Below are 10,732 nucleotides of genomic sequence, written 5' to 3' on the forward strand. Positions count from 1 at the left end.
GGGGATCTGATTGAGACGTATAAGATTATTAAAGGATTGTACACTTTGGAGGCAGGCAACATGTTTCCGCTGATGGTTGAGTCCTGAACCAGAGGACACAGCCTAAAAATAAGGGGTAGGCCATTTAGGACAGAGATGAGGAGAAACTTCTTCACCCAAAGAGTAGTGGGTGTGTAGAATGCTCTGCCCCAGAGGACAGTGGAGGCCCAGTCTCTGGATTTGTTTCAGAAAGAGTTGGATAGAGTTCTCAATGATAGTGGAGTCAAGGGTTATGGATATAAGGCAGGAACAGGATACTGATTGAGGATGATCAGCCATGATCATAATGAATGGTGGTAGAGGCTCGAAGGACAGAATGGCCTACTCTTGCACCTATTGTCTACAACTTGCATAATTGTGAAACAAAACCACAATACAGAAAAATGCTTGAAGTCTGGAGCAAAAAAATAGTCATGTAGAAATGAGCAGGTCGCGCAACATTTGTGGAAGGGGAAAACTATATTAATGTTTCAGATTGGCTGCCTTTGTTAGAACTGGAAGAGGTTCTTAGTTATTCACTTCAAATCATACTAGTCTGCTGACCCTAAGTCAAGTAAGGCCTTTTCAGGACCCTACAGATTGGAAAGAGGCCATTCAGCCCATTGTGTCTGCACCCATCCTCCAAAGAGCATCCCACCCAGATCTAGTTCCCCTCATCCTATCACTGTAACCCCACATTTCCCGTAGCTAACCCGCCTAACCTGCACACGTTTGGACTGTAGGTGGCAACTGCAGCAGCTGGAGGAAACCCACACAGACACAGAAAGAACGTGCAAACATCACACAGTTACCCAAGGCTGGAATTGAACCCACATCCCTGACACTTTGCCTCCCCTTAAGTGCTCATTAATTGACTGCTTAAGTGTCTTAATTAGGGTATAGCAGTCTTGGGTCTTTCTGCTCAGAACCGAATTCCTGTGATTGTGGGAAGGCAGCAGAGTCCTCGCTAATGTCAACCAGTCTGATTAATGTCCCTTTCTATCCCCTTCTCTGCCACTTTTCAGGAGGGGATAATTCTGCCCGAGGAATAAGTAATAGTTTCATTTGCTTTTCATGTTTTTCTATCAGTCCCTTCTTTACAGAACTCCCCCTCCTCCCACAGAAGAAATAGGGAAGTGTTTAGGATATTTCTGATTCACAGTAGAGTGGAGTTGCTTAGTCAGTTAATGAAATCTGATTCATAAAGACCACTTTCCCCTATTTTAATAGCATTTAGTTTCATTGTTTGCTTGTGTGAATTAATTTGCTGACCACGATCGAAAAATTAGAATGAAGAAGAAAGAACAGCACAGCCCAGGAGCAGGTGCTTGGCTCACCAATCCTGCACCAACACACGATGCCTTTCTAAACTGAAAATGTTTTGCCTCTATGTTGTACATAGCCTCAATTCCCCGGCTATTCATATATTTCTTAAGATGTGTTTTAAATGTTGCTACTGTACAGGCCTCCAATACCTCCTCTGGTAGGGCATAGTAGGCACTTACCACCCTTTGTGTAACAAACTTGCCTCTGACATTTCTTTTAAACTTACACCCTCTTGCATTAAACCTATGCCCCCTGAGTGGCACAGTGGCGCAGTGGTTAGCACTACTGCCTCGCAGCATCAGAGACCCGGGTTCAATTCCTGCCTTGGGCAACTGTCTGTGTGGAGTTTGCACAGAGGTTTCCTTCGGGTGCTCTGGTTTCCTCCCACAATCCAAAGATGTGCAAGTCATGCTAAATTGCCCATAGTGTTAGGTACGTTAGTCAGAGGGGGATGTAGGGTAGGGGAATGGATCTGGGTGGGTTACTCTTCAGAGGGTCAGTGCGGACTTGTTTGGCCAAAGGGCCTGTTTCCATGCTGCAGGGAATCTAATCCTGGGAAAAAGACTCTGACTAACCATTCTCTCCATGTCTCTTATAATTTTATAAACTTCTATTAGGCTGCCCATCATTCTTGATATTCAAGAGTAAACAAACCAAGTTTGTCCAATCTCTCCTTGTGGCTAATATCCTCCAAACCACGCAGCATCCTGGTGAATTGTTTTTGTATCCTCTCCAAAACCTCCATATCCTTCTTGTAGTATGGCGACCAGAACTGTACGCAATATTTCAAATGTGGCTTACTGAATTTCTCTACAGCTGTAACATGACTTGCCAATCTTTATACCCTATAGCCCAGATGATGAAAGCATGCCATATGCCTTCCTTACCACTTTGTCCATTTGTGTTTTCAGGGGACTATGGACCTGTACCCCTCCAGTCCTCTGTATGTTGATGCTATTAAGAGTTCGAACATTTACTGTATATTTCCCTCCTGCATTAGATCTCCAAAATGCATCACTTTGTATTTGTCTGGATTAAACTCCATCTATCATTTCTCCCTCCAAGATTCTAGCCTATCTATATCTGTTGTAATCACTGGCAATCCTCCTCCAATCTTAACTAAGCAACCTCCATTCTCCTCCAAATCATTTCTATATATATTCCAAACAATAGGGGTCCCAGCAGTGATGCTTGCAGAACACTGCTGGTCACAGACCTCCAGTCAGAAAAAAACCCTTCCACCACTATTCTGTGTCTTCAATGACCAAGCCAGTTCTGTATCAATCTTAACACTGACGTGTTAATGGATCCCATGTGCTTTCATCTTTTGTATTAGCCTGCTATGAGGGACCTTGTTAGAGGCCTTTGCTAATGTTCATATAGACAATACCTACCACCCTGCCCTCAATGATCATATTTGTCACTTCCTCAAAAAACTCAATCAAGCAGGAATTTAAAAAGGAGGTCCTCAGGAATATCTGGATTACTCCTGGTGTCACGAGCTAGTGAGGGTAGGAATAGAAGGATAGAGCAGATGGATGCATGGCTGAGGAGCTGATGCAGGGGAGAAGGAGTCATGTTTTTGGATCATTGGAGTCTTTTCTGAGGTAGAAGTGACCTGTATGAGAAGGAAGGATTGCACCTGAATTGAGAGGGAACTAATAAACTGCAGGGAAATTTGCTAGAGCTGCTCGGGAGGATTTAAACAAGTAATTTGGGGAGACCCAGGGAGATAGTCAGAAAAGAGATCAATGTGAGACTGGTACAGTCAGGAAAGGAGCAAGTCAAAGAGTCAGGGCAGGCAGGAACAAAGCAAAGAAAGAGGTAGGATTGATAAATTAAACTGTAATTGTTTCAACGCAAGTGGCCGAACAAGGAAGGCAGATGAATTCAGGGCATGGTTAGGAACATGGGACTGGGATATCACAGCAATTACAGAAATGTGGCTCAGGGATGGACAGGACTAGCAGCTTAACTGTTCCAGGATGCAAATGCTGAAAGAAGGATAGAAAGGAGGGCAAGAGAGGAGCGGGAATGGTGCTTTTGATAAGGATTAACATTGCGGCTGTACTTAGGGAGAATGTTTCTGGGACTATTACCAGGGAAGTTATTTGGGTGGAACTCAGAAATAAGAAAGGGATGATCACCTTATTGGGATTGTACTATATTCCCCCCCAATAGTCAGCAGGAAATTAAAAACAAATTTGTAAGGAGATCCTAGTTATCTATAAGAATAATGGGCTATTAATGGTAGGGGATTTTAACTTTCCAAATATAGATTTAGGACTGCCATCGTGTTAAGGATTCAGATAGAGAGGAATTTATTATGTGTGTACAAGACAATTTTCTGATTCAGTTTGTGGCTGTAACTACTAGAGAAGATGCAAAACTTGACCTACTCTTGTGAAATAAGGCAGGGCAGGTGACTGAGGTGTCAGTGGGGGAGCACATTGGGGCCAATGACCATATTTCTATTTGTTTTAAAATAGTGATGGAAAAGAATATACAGGATCTAGAAGTTGAAGTTCTAAATTGGAGGAAGCCAATTTTGACAGTATTAGTCAATAACTTTCAAAAGTTCATTGGGGGCAGGTGTTTGCAGGTAAAGGGACAGGTGGAAGTTAGGAAGCCTTCAAAAATGAGATAACAAGAGTCCAGAGACAGTTTGTTCCTGTTAGGGCGAAAGGCAGGGCTGGTAGGTGTAGGGAATGCTGGATGATGAGAGAAATTTAGGGTTTGATTAAGGAAAAGATGGAAGCATATGCCAGGTTGTTGAAGGGAATCCTGAGGGACAGGATGTACAAATATTTGGAAGGGCAAGGACTGATTAGGGATAGTCAACATGGCTTTGTGCGTGGGAAATCATGTCTCACAAACTTGATTGAGTTTTTTGAAGAAGTAATGAAGAGGATTGACGAGGGCAGAGCAGTGGACATGATCTACATGGACTTCACTAAGGCGTTTGACAAGGTTCCTCTTGGCAGACTGGTTAGCAAGGTTTGATCACGTGAATACAGGGAGAACTAGCCATTTGGATACAGACTGGCTCAAAAGTAGAAAATATAGGGTGATGGTGGAGGATTCCTTTTAGACTGGAGACCTGTGACCAGTGGTGTACCACAAGGATTGGTACTGGATCCACTGCTTTTTTGTCATTTATATCAATGATTTGAATGTGAATATAGGAGGTATAGTTAGTAAGTTTGCAAATGACACCAAAATTGGAGGTGTAGTGGACAACGAAGAAGGTTACCTCAGAGCACAATGGGATCTTGATCGGATGGGCCAATGGGCTGAGGAGTAGCAGATGCACTTTAATTTAGATAATTATGAGATATTGCTTTTGGAAAGGTAAGTCACGGCAGGGCTTATACACTTAATGGTAAGGTTCTGGGGAATATTGCTGAACAAACAGGCCTTGGAGTGCAGGTTCATAGTTCCTTGAAAGTGGAGTTACAGGTAGATAGGATAGTGAAGAAGACAATTGGTATGCTTTCCTTTACTGGTCAGAGCATTGAGTATAGGAGTTGGGCGGGGTGGGGGTGGGTGGGTGTCATGTTGTGGCTGTAAAGAACATTGGTTAGGTCACTGCTGGAATATTGCATGCAATTCTGGTCTCTCGCCTGTAGGAAGAATGTTGCAAAACTTGAAAGGGTTCAGAAAAGATTTACAAGGATGTTGCCAGAGTTGGAATGTTTGAGTTATAGGGCGAGGCTGAATAGGCTGGGCTGTTTTCCCTGGAACATCAGAGGCTGAGGGGTGACTTTCTAGAAGTTTAGATAATCACGAGGGATATGGAAAGGGTAAATAAGCAAATTCTTTTCCCTGGAGTAGGGAGTACAGAATTAGAGGGCATGGGTCTAAGTTGAGAGGGGAAAGATTTAAAAGGAACCTAAGGGGCAACGTTTTCATGCAAAGGATGCTGCATGTGCGGAATGAGCTGCCAGAGGAAGTGGCGGAGGCTGGTACAATTACAGCATTTAAAATGCATCTGGATGGATAATATGAATAGGCAGGGTTTAGAGGGATATGAGCCAAGTGCTGGCAAATGTGATTAGATTAATTTAGGATATCTGGTCGGCATGAACAAGTTGAACCAATGGGTCTGTTTCCGTGCTGTACATCTCCATCAGTCCACGTCTCTAAGTTTGTTTGACATGACCTTCCCCACGCAAAGTCATGCTGCCTATCGCTAATGAGTCCATATTTTTTCCAAATGTGTGTAAATCCTGTCCCTAAGAGTCTTCTTTCATAATTTCCCTGCCATGACATAAGGCTCCTCAGCCTATAATTTCCCAGACTATCCTTGTTGCCCTTCTTAAACAAAGGAACAATGTTGCTTATTCTCTCGTCCTTTGGGACCATTCCTGTGATTAAAGAAGATACAAAGATTTCACACAAAAGTCCAGCATTTTCTCCCCTCCCTCAGCATTCTGGGATAGATCCCATCAGGTGCTGGGGATCTGTCTACCTTAACGCTTTTCAAAACATCCAATGTTTCCTCCTTTTATACCTTGGCATGCCTTACAATATCAATATACCCCTCCCTTGACACATCATCCACCATGAACTTCTCTGTTGTGAATACCAAGGCAAAGTGTCTGTTAAGGACCTCACTCATTTCCTCCAGCTCCACATATAAATTTCTTCCTTTGTCCTTGAGTGGGCCTACCCTTTTTCTCGCTACCCTTTTGCTCCTTATATATGTATAAAACTTCTTGAGATCATCCTTAATCCTGTTTGCTACACATTTCATGGCCCCATTTTTAGCTGTCCTATTTCCTTGTCTGAGTTCTTACCCATCTTTGTATTGTTCGAGTGCTCTGTCTGTCTTCAGTTTTCGAAATCATACATAAGCCTCATTTTTCTTTTTGATTAAGCTTTCAATTATTTTGCAATATCTTTGCAATTAAACAATGGAAAATTGAAATCTGGTTGTACATGTTGAAAGGGAAAGTGGATGCTAGAGATCAGAGTTGAAAAGTGTGGTGCTGGAAAAGCACAGCAGGTCGGCCAACATCCGAGGAGCAGGAGGATTGACGTTTTAGGAATAAGCCCTTCATCATGTTGAAAGGACAGCAGTGCTATAAGTGAAACCCAGCTTGGGTTTTCACTCCAGTCTGTTTAGCTCATGACACTTTGATTTGCTTGAGTTCATGAAGATGATGTCAAGTTGTTTTTCCTAAGGAGACTGAATTGATCAAACATGGTTCCGAAATGGCTTAATGCAAATTTATTTCAATTTTCAGCAAGGGTCTGAGTCCTATTTTAACAATGCATTTGCATCACCTGTAATACTATAACTTGCAGCTAAACAAAGCGTTTCAGTGGGTGATATAGCGGGCAAGAACACTATTCAATCAGCTCTGAAACCAAATTTTCATGCAGTGCAAATTGACAGTCTGGAAGGCCCCATTCCCTGCTTCCACACAGAACCTTATAGTTCAAATGAATATCTGTCCACCTATGGATCTACAGCATAAAAATGCCACGACGCCAATGAGCCAACAAACATTGCAGTCGTTTGAAACAGAAAAATTGCAGTGCAGCAATGATTGTTTTCTCTGAGGTTTGGACTCAGGCACATTTGTGGGCAAAGAAGAGGAAGCATTACTTTACATCTGACTGGAACAATGCCGGATTTCAAAATCTCTGAAAAATGACTGCTGAAGGTACAATATCTATTTTCAAGAGGGGTGGGGGGATTTGGTTGGAAATATAGTTGATGTTTCAAATTTGAATTTGCAGCACAGTGCCAGCAATTTGGAATCGTCATACTCTATGGTGCATATACTATTTGAAAACGTTGGGAGAGCCACACAGGAGAGGTTTCTCGATTCCCATTTTCAGCCAGACCACAAGAGGCCTGATGAGGCCACCCAGGAGATTACAGCCAATGCCCATTCACCCCAGAGTGTTTGCAGACAGCCACCACAGTACAACAGCTATAACATGCTACCTGAAACGTGTGCTAAAAGACAACACTGGGAGCAAGCAACCAAGTGTCACTGAGGAATCAGAAACAATGAAGAGAGGACACAGTCAATGGTCTTACTCCATGTCTGTAACAGGAAGTAACTCCATCAGTAGAGATGTTGCCCAGCTTGTAATGCTGGGCCTCTGTATGTCATAAGAGAGGCCATTTCAGCACAGTCTGCTGGACCAGCAGAAAACTCCCAGCAGCACAACGAAGAGTCAAGTATAAACCACAAGTTGAATTTACAGGAGACCAAATTGTGTTGTTCTTGGGAGAAATTATACACCTTCAAAGGTAGTATGCTAGATCTACAGACACCCTTTAAGGAAAGAGTACATGGGAATGAAGATATCCCTGATGTTAATGAATTGGTTCAGGAGGAGGTCCAGCAGCTCAAAGTTCTCATTGAAGACCGTGTTGATGAAGAGGTGCATTTCTTTCATAACTTCACAAAAGACAGCAATCCCATTCACTGGCAACAACAATCCGACACAAGAATCCTTTACCCAAAGAAGCACAAAAACTCAAACTACTTCCCATTGCCATGATGTTTGTTACACCGTCCATTTCTGTTTTCAGCAACGGGAGGGGTGGGAGCTTGGGCTGGGGGCCTGCTGGGAAAGGTGAGTCACTAATTAAAGTCTTTACGTCTGACATTGGCGAGCAGAGGTTTCCGGGAAAGGAGGGACTCTTTTTTTTTCCTCAGCTATATAACTGAGTGTTTTCTAAACCTGAGGCCCTATCCTTGTAGGGACTCTCAGCCATCCACCTTTTCTAACCTTAAACACCAAGGACACATCAGGTAAGCTTCTCTTCTTATTTACTGTCTGATGAAGGCACTAGCAGGGGTGGCAGTGCAGGGAGAGGAATGTTCCTCCTACATGATGTTTGAGGTGAGGGACACCATTAGTGTCCCATTCAAGTAATTTTGCAGTAAGTGCACCCAACTCTCTCTCCTCCAAGACAGCATTAGGGAAGTGGAGCGGGAGCTGGAAGAACTTCGGATCACTTGGGAGGCAGAGTCTGTGCTAGATAAAAGTTATAGGGAAGCAATTACTCCTAGGCATGAAGAAAGCTGGGCAACTGTTTGAAGGGGAAAGAAACAGTCAGTGTAGGGAATCTTCTATAATCGTTCCCCTGAAAAACAAGCATACTGTTTTGGATACTAAAGGGGGGGCGGTGACTTACTAGGGGGCTTACAGTGGAGTGCAGGTCTCTGGCACAGAGTCTGTCCTGTTGCACAGAAGGGAAGGGGAGAAAGGAGGAGAGTGTTAGCCGTCGGGGACTTGGTTGTTAAAGGGTCAGATAGAAGGTTTGTTGGAATGAAAACGACTTACGGTTGGTGCATTGCCTCCCAGGTGCCAGGGTCCATGATGTCTCAGATCGTGTCTTTGAGATCCTGAAGGGAGAGGGTGATCAATCCCAAGTTGTGGTTCACATAGGTACCAATGACATAGGTCGAAAGAGAGATCGGGATGTCAGGCAGGATTTCAGGGTGCTAGGGTAGAAGCTGAGAGCTGGAACAACAGAGTTGTTATCTCTGGTTTGTTACTCATGCCACGTGATAGCAAGGCGAAGAACAGGGAGGGATATCAGCTAAACATGTGACTGCAGGAATGGTGCAGGAGGGAGGGTTTCAGGTATATGGATAATTGGGGCTAATTCTAGGGAAGGTGGGACCTCTACAAACAGAATGGTCTTCACTTGAACCAGAGGGGTACTAATATCCTGGGTGGGAAATTTGTTAGTGCTATTCAGGTAGGTTTAAACTAACTCAGCAGGGGGATGGGAACCTATGGTGCAGTTCCAGTGCACAGGAAGATGAGAGTAGGACGATAGGGACAGGATTTCACAGTCACAGGAGTGTGCTGGCAGACAACAAGCTGGTTTGAAGTGTGTCTACTTTAACGCCAGGAGTATCTGGAATAAGATAGGTGAGCTTGCAGCATGGACAGGTACTTGGGACTTCGATGTTGTGGCCATTTCGGAGACACGGATAGAGCAGGGTCAGGAATGGATGTTGTAGGTTTCAGGGTTTAGATCTTTCATTAAGATCAGGGAAGGTGGTAAAAGAGGGGGAGGTAGAGCTTTGTTCGTCAAGGACAATATAATGGTGGCTAAAAGAACTTTTGAAGAGGACTTGTCTACGGAGATGGTATGGGCTGAGGTTAAAACAGGAGGGGAGAGGTCACACTGCTGGGAGTTTTTTTTATAGGCCTTTGCAAAGTTCCAGGGATGTGGAGAGAGGACTGGCAGAACAATTCTGGGTAGGACTGAAAGGAACAGGGTAGTCATTATGGGGGACTTTAACTTCCCCAACATTGACTGGAAATGTTGTAACTCTAGTACATCCGATGGATCAGTTTTTGTCCAATGTGTGCAGGAGGTTTTCCTGATACAGTATGTTGAAGGGCCGACAAGAGGGGAGGCCACACTGTATTCGGTAATGAACCAGGCCAGGTGTTTGATTTAGTAGTAGATGAGCACTTTGGAGAGACTTAGGTCTGGTTTAGCAATGGAAAGGGATAGGTACATGTCACAAGGCAAGAGTTATAGATAGGGGAAGGGCAATTATAATGCAATTAGGCAAGACTTAGGAGATATAAAATGGGATAGCAAAATGCAGGGGATGGGGACAATCAAAATGTGGAGCTGGTTTAAGGAAAAGATATTGCATGTCCTTGATAGGTATCTCCCTGTCAGTCAGGGAGGAAGTGATAAGGTAAGGGAACCGTGGTTTACCAAAGAAATTGTATCTCTTGTAAAGCGGAAGAGGGAGGCTTAAGTGATGTTGAGATGAGATGGTTCAGATGAGGCGATGGAAAGTTATAGATTAGCTAGGAAGGATTTAAAGAGAGAGTTAAGAAGAGCGGGGGTGGGGGGAGGGGGTATTTGAGCAGTCTTTAGAAGGTAGAATAAAGGAGAACCCTATAGCTTTCTATAGGTATGTGAGGAATAAAAAGATGTCTCGGGAAGGAAAAGGGACAGAAGTAGGAAGTTGTGTGTGGACCCTGTGGAAAGGTGCAAAACAAATATTTCTCATCTGTTTTCGCTCAGGAAAAGGAGAATATTGTAGTGGAGAAGAATGAGATACAGGCTATGAGACTAGAAAGGATTGAGATTAGTAAAGAGGAGGTCATATCAATTGTAGAAGGTAATAAAGTAGATAAGTCCCCTGGACCTCATGGGATTTATCCAAGGATTTTCTGGGAAGCTAGGGAGGAGATAGCAGAGCCTTTGGCCTTGACCTTTGAGTCGTCATTGTCTACAGGTTTAGTACCAGAGGACTGGAGGATTGCAAATGTTGTGCTTTTGTTCAAGAAGAGCAGTAGAGATGCCCCAGGTAAGTATAGACCAGTGAGCCTTACGTTTGTTGTAGGAAACGATTTGGAATAGGATTTATAATCATCT

The sequence above is a fragment of the Hemiscyllium ocellatum genome, chromosome 21, assembly GCF_020745735.1.
Source record: "Hemiscyllium ocellatum isolate sHemOce1 chromosome 21, sHemOce1.pat.X.cur, whole genome shotgun sequence".
Classification (NCBI taxonomy): Eukaryota; Metazoa; Chordata; class Chondrichthyes; order Orectolobiformes; family Hemiscylliidae; genus Hemiscyllium; species Hemiscyllium ocellatum.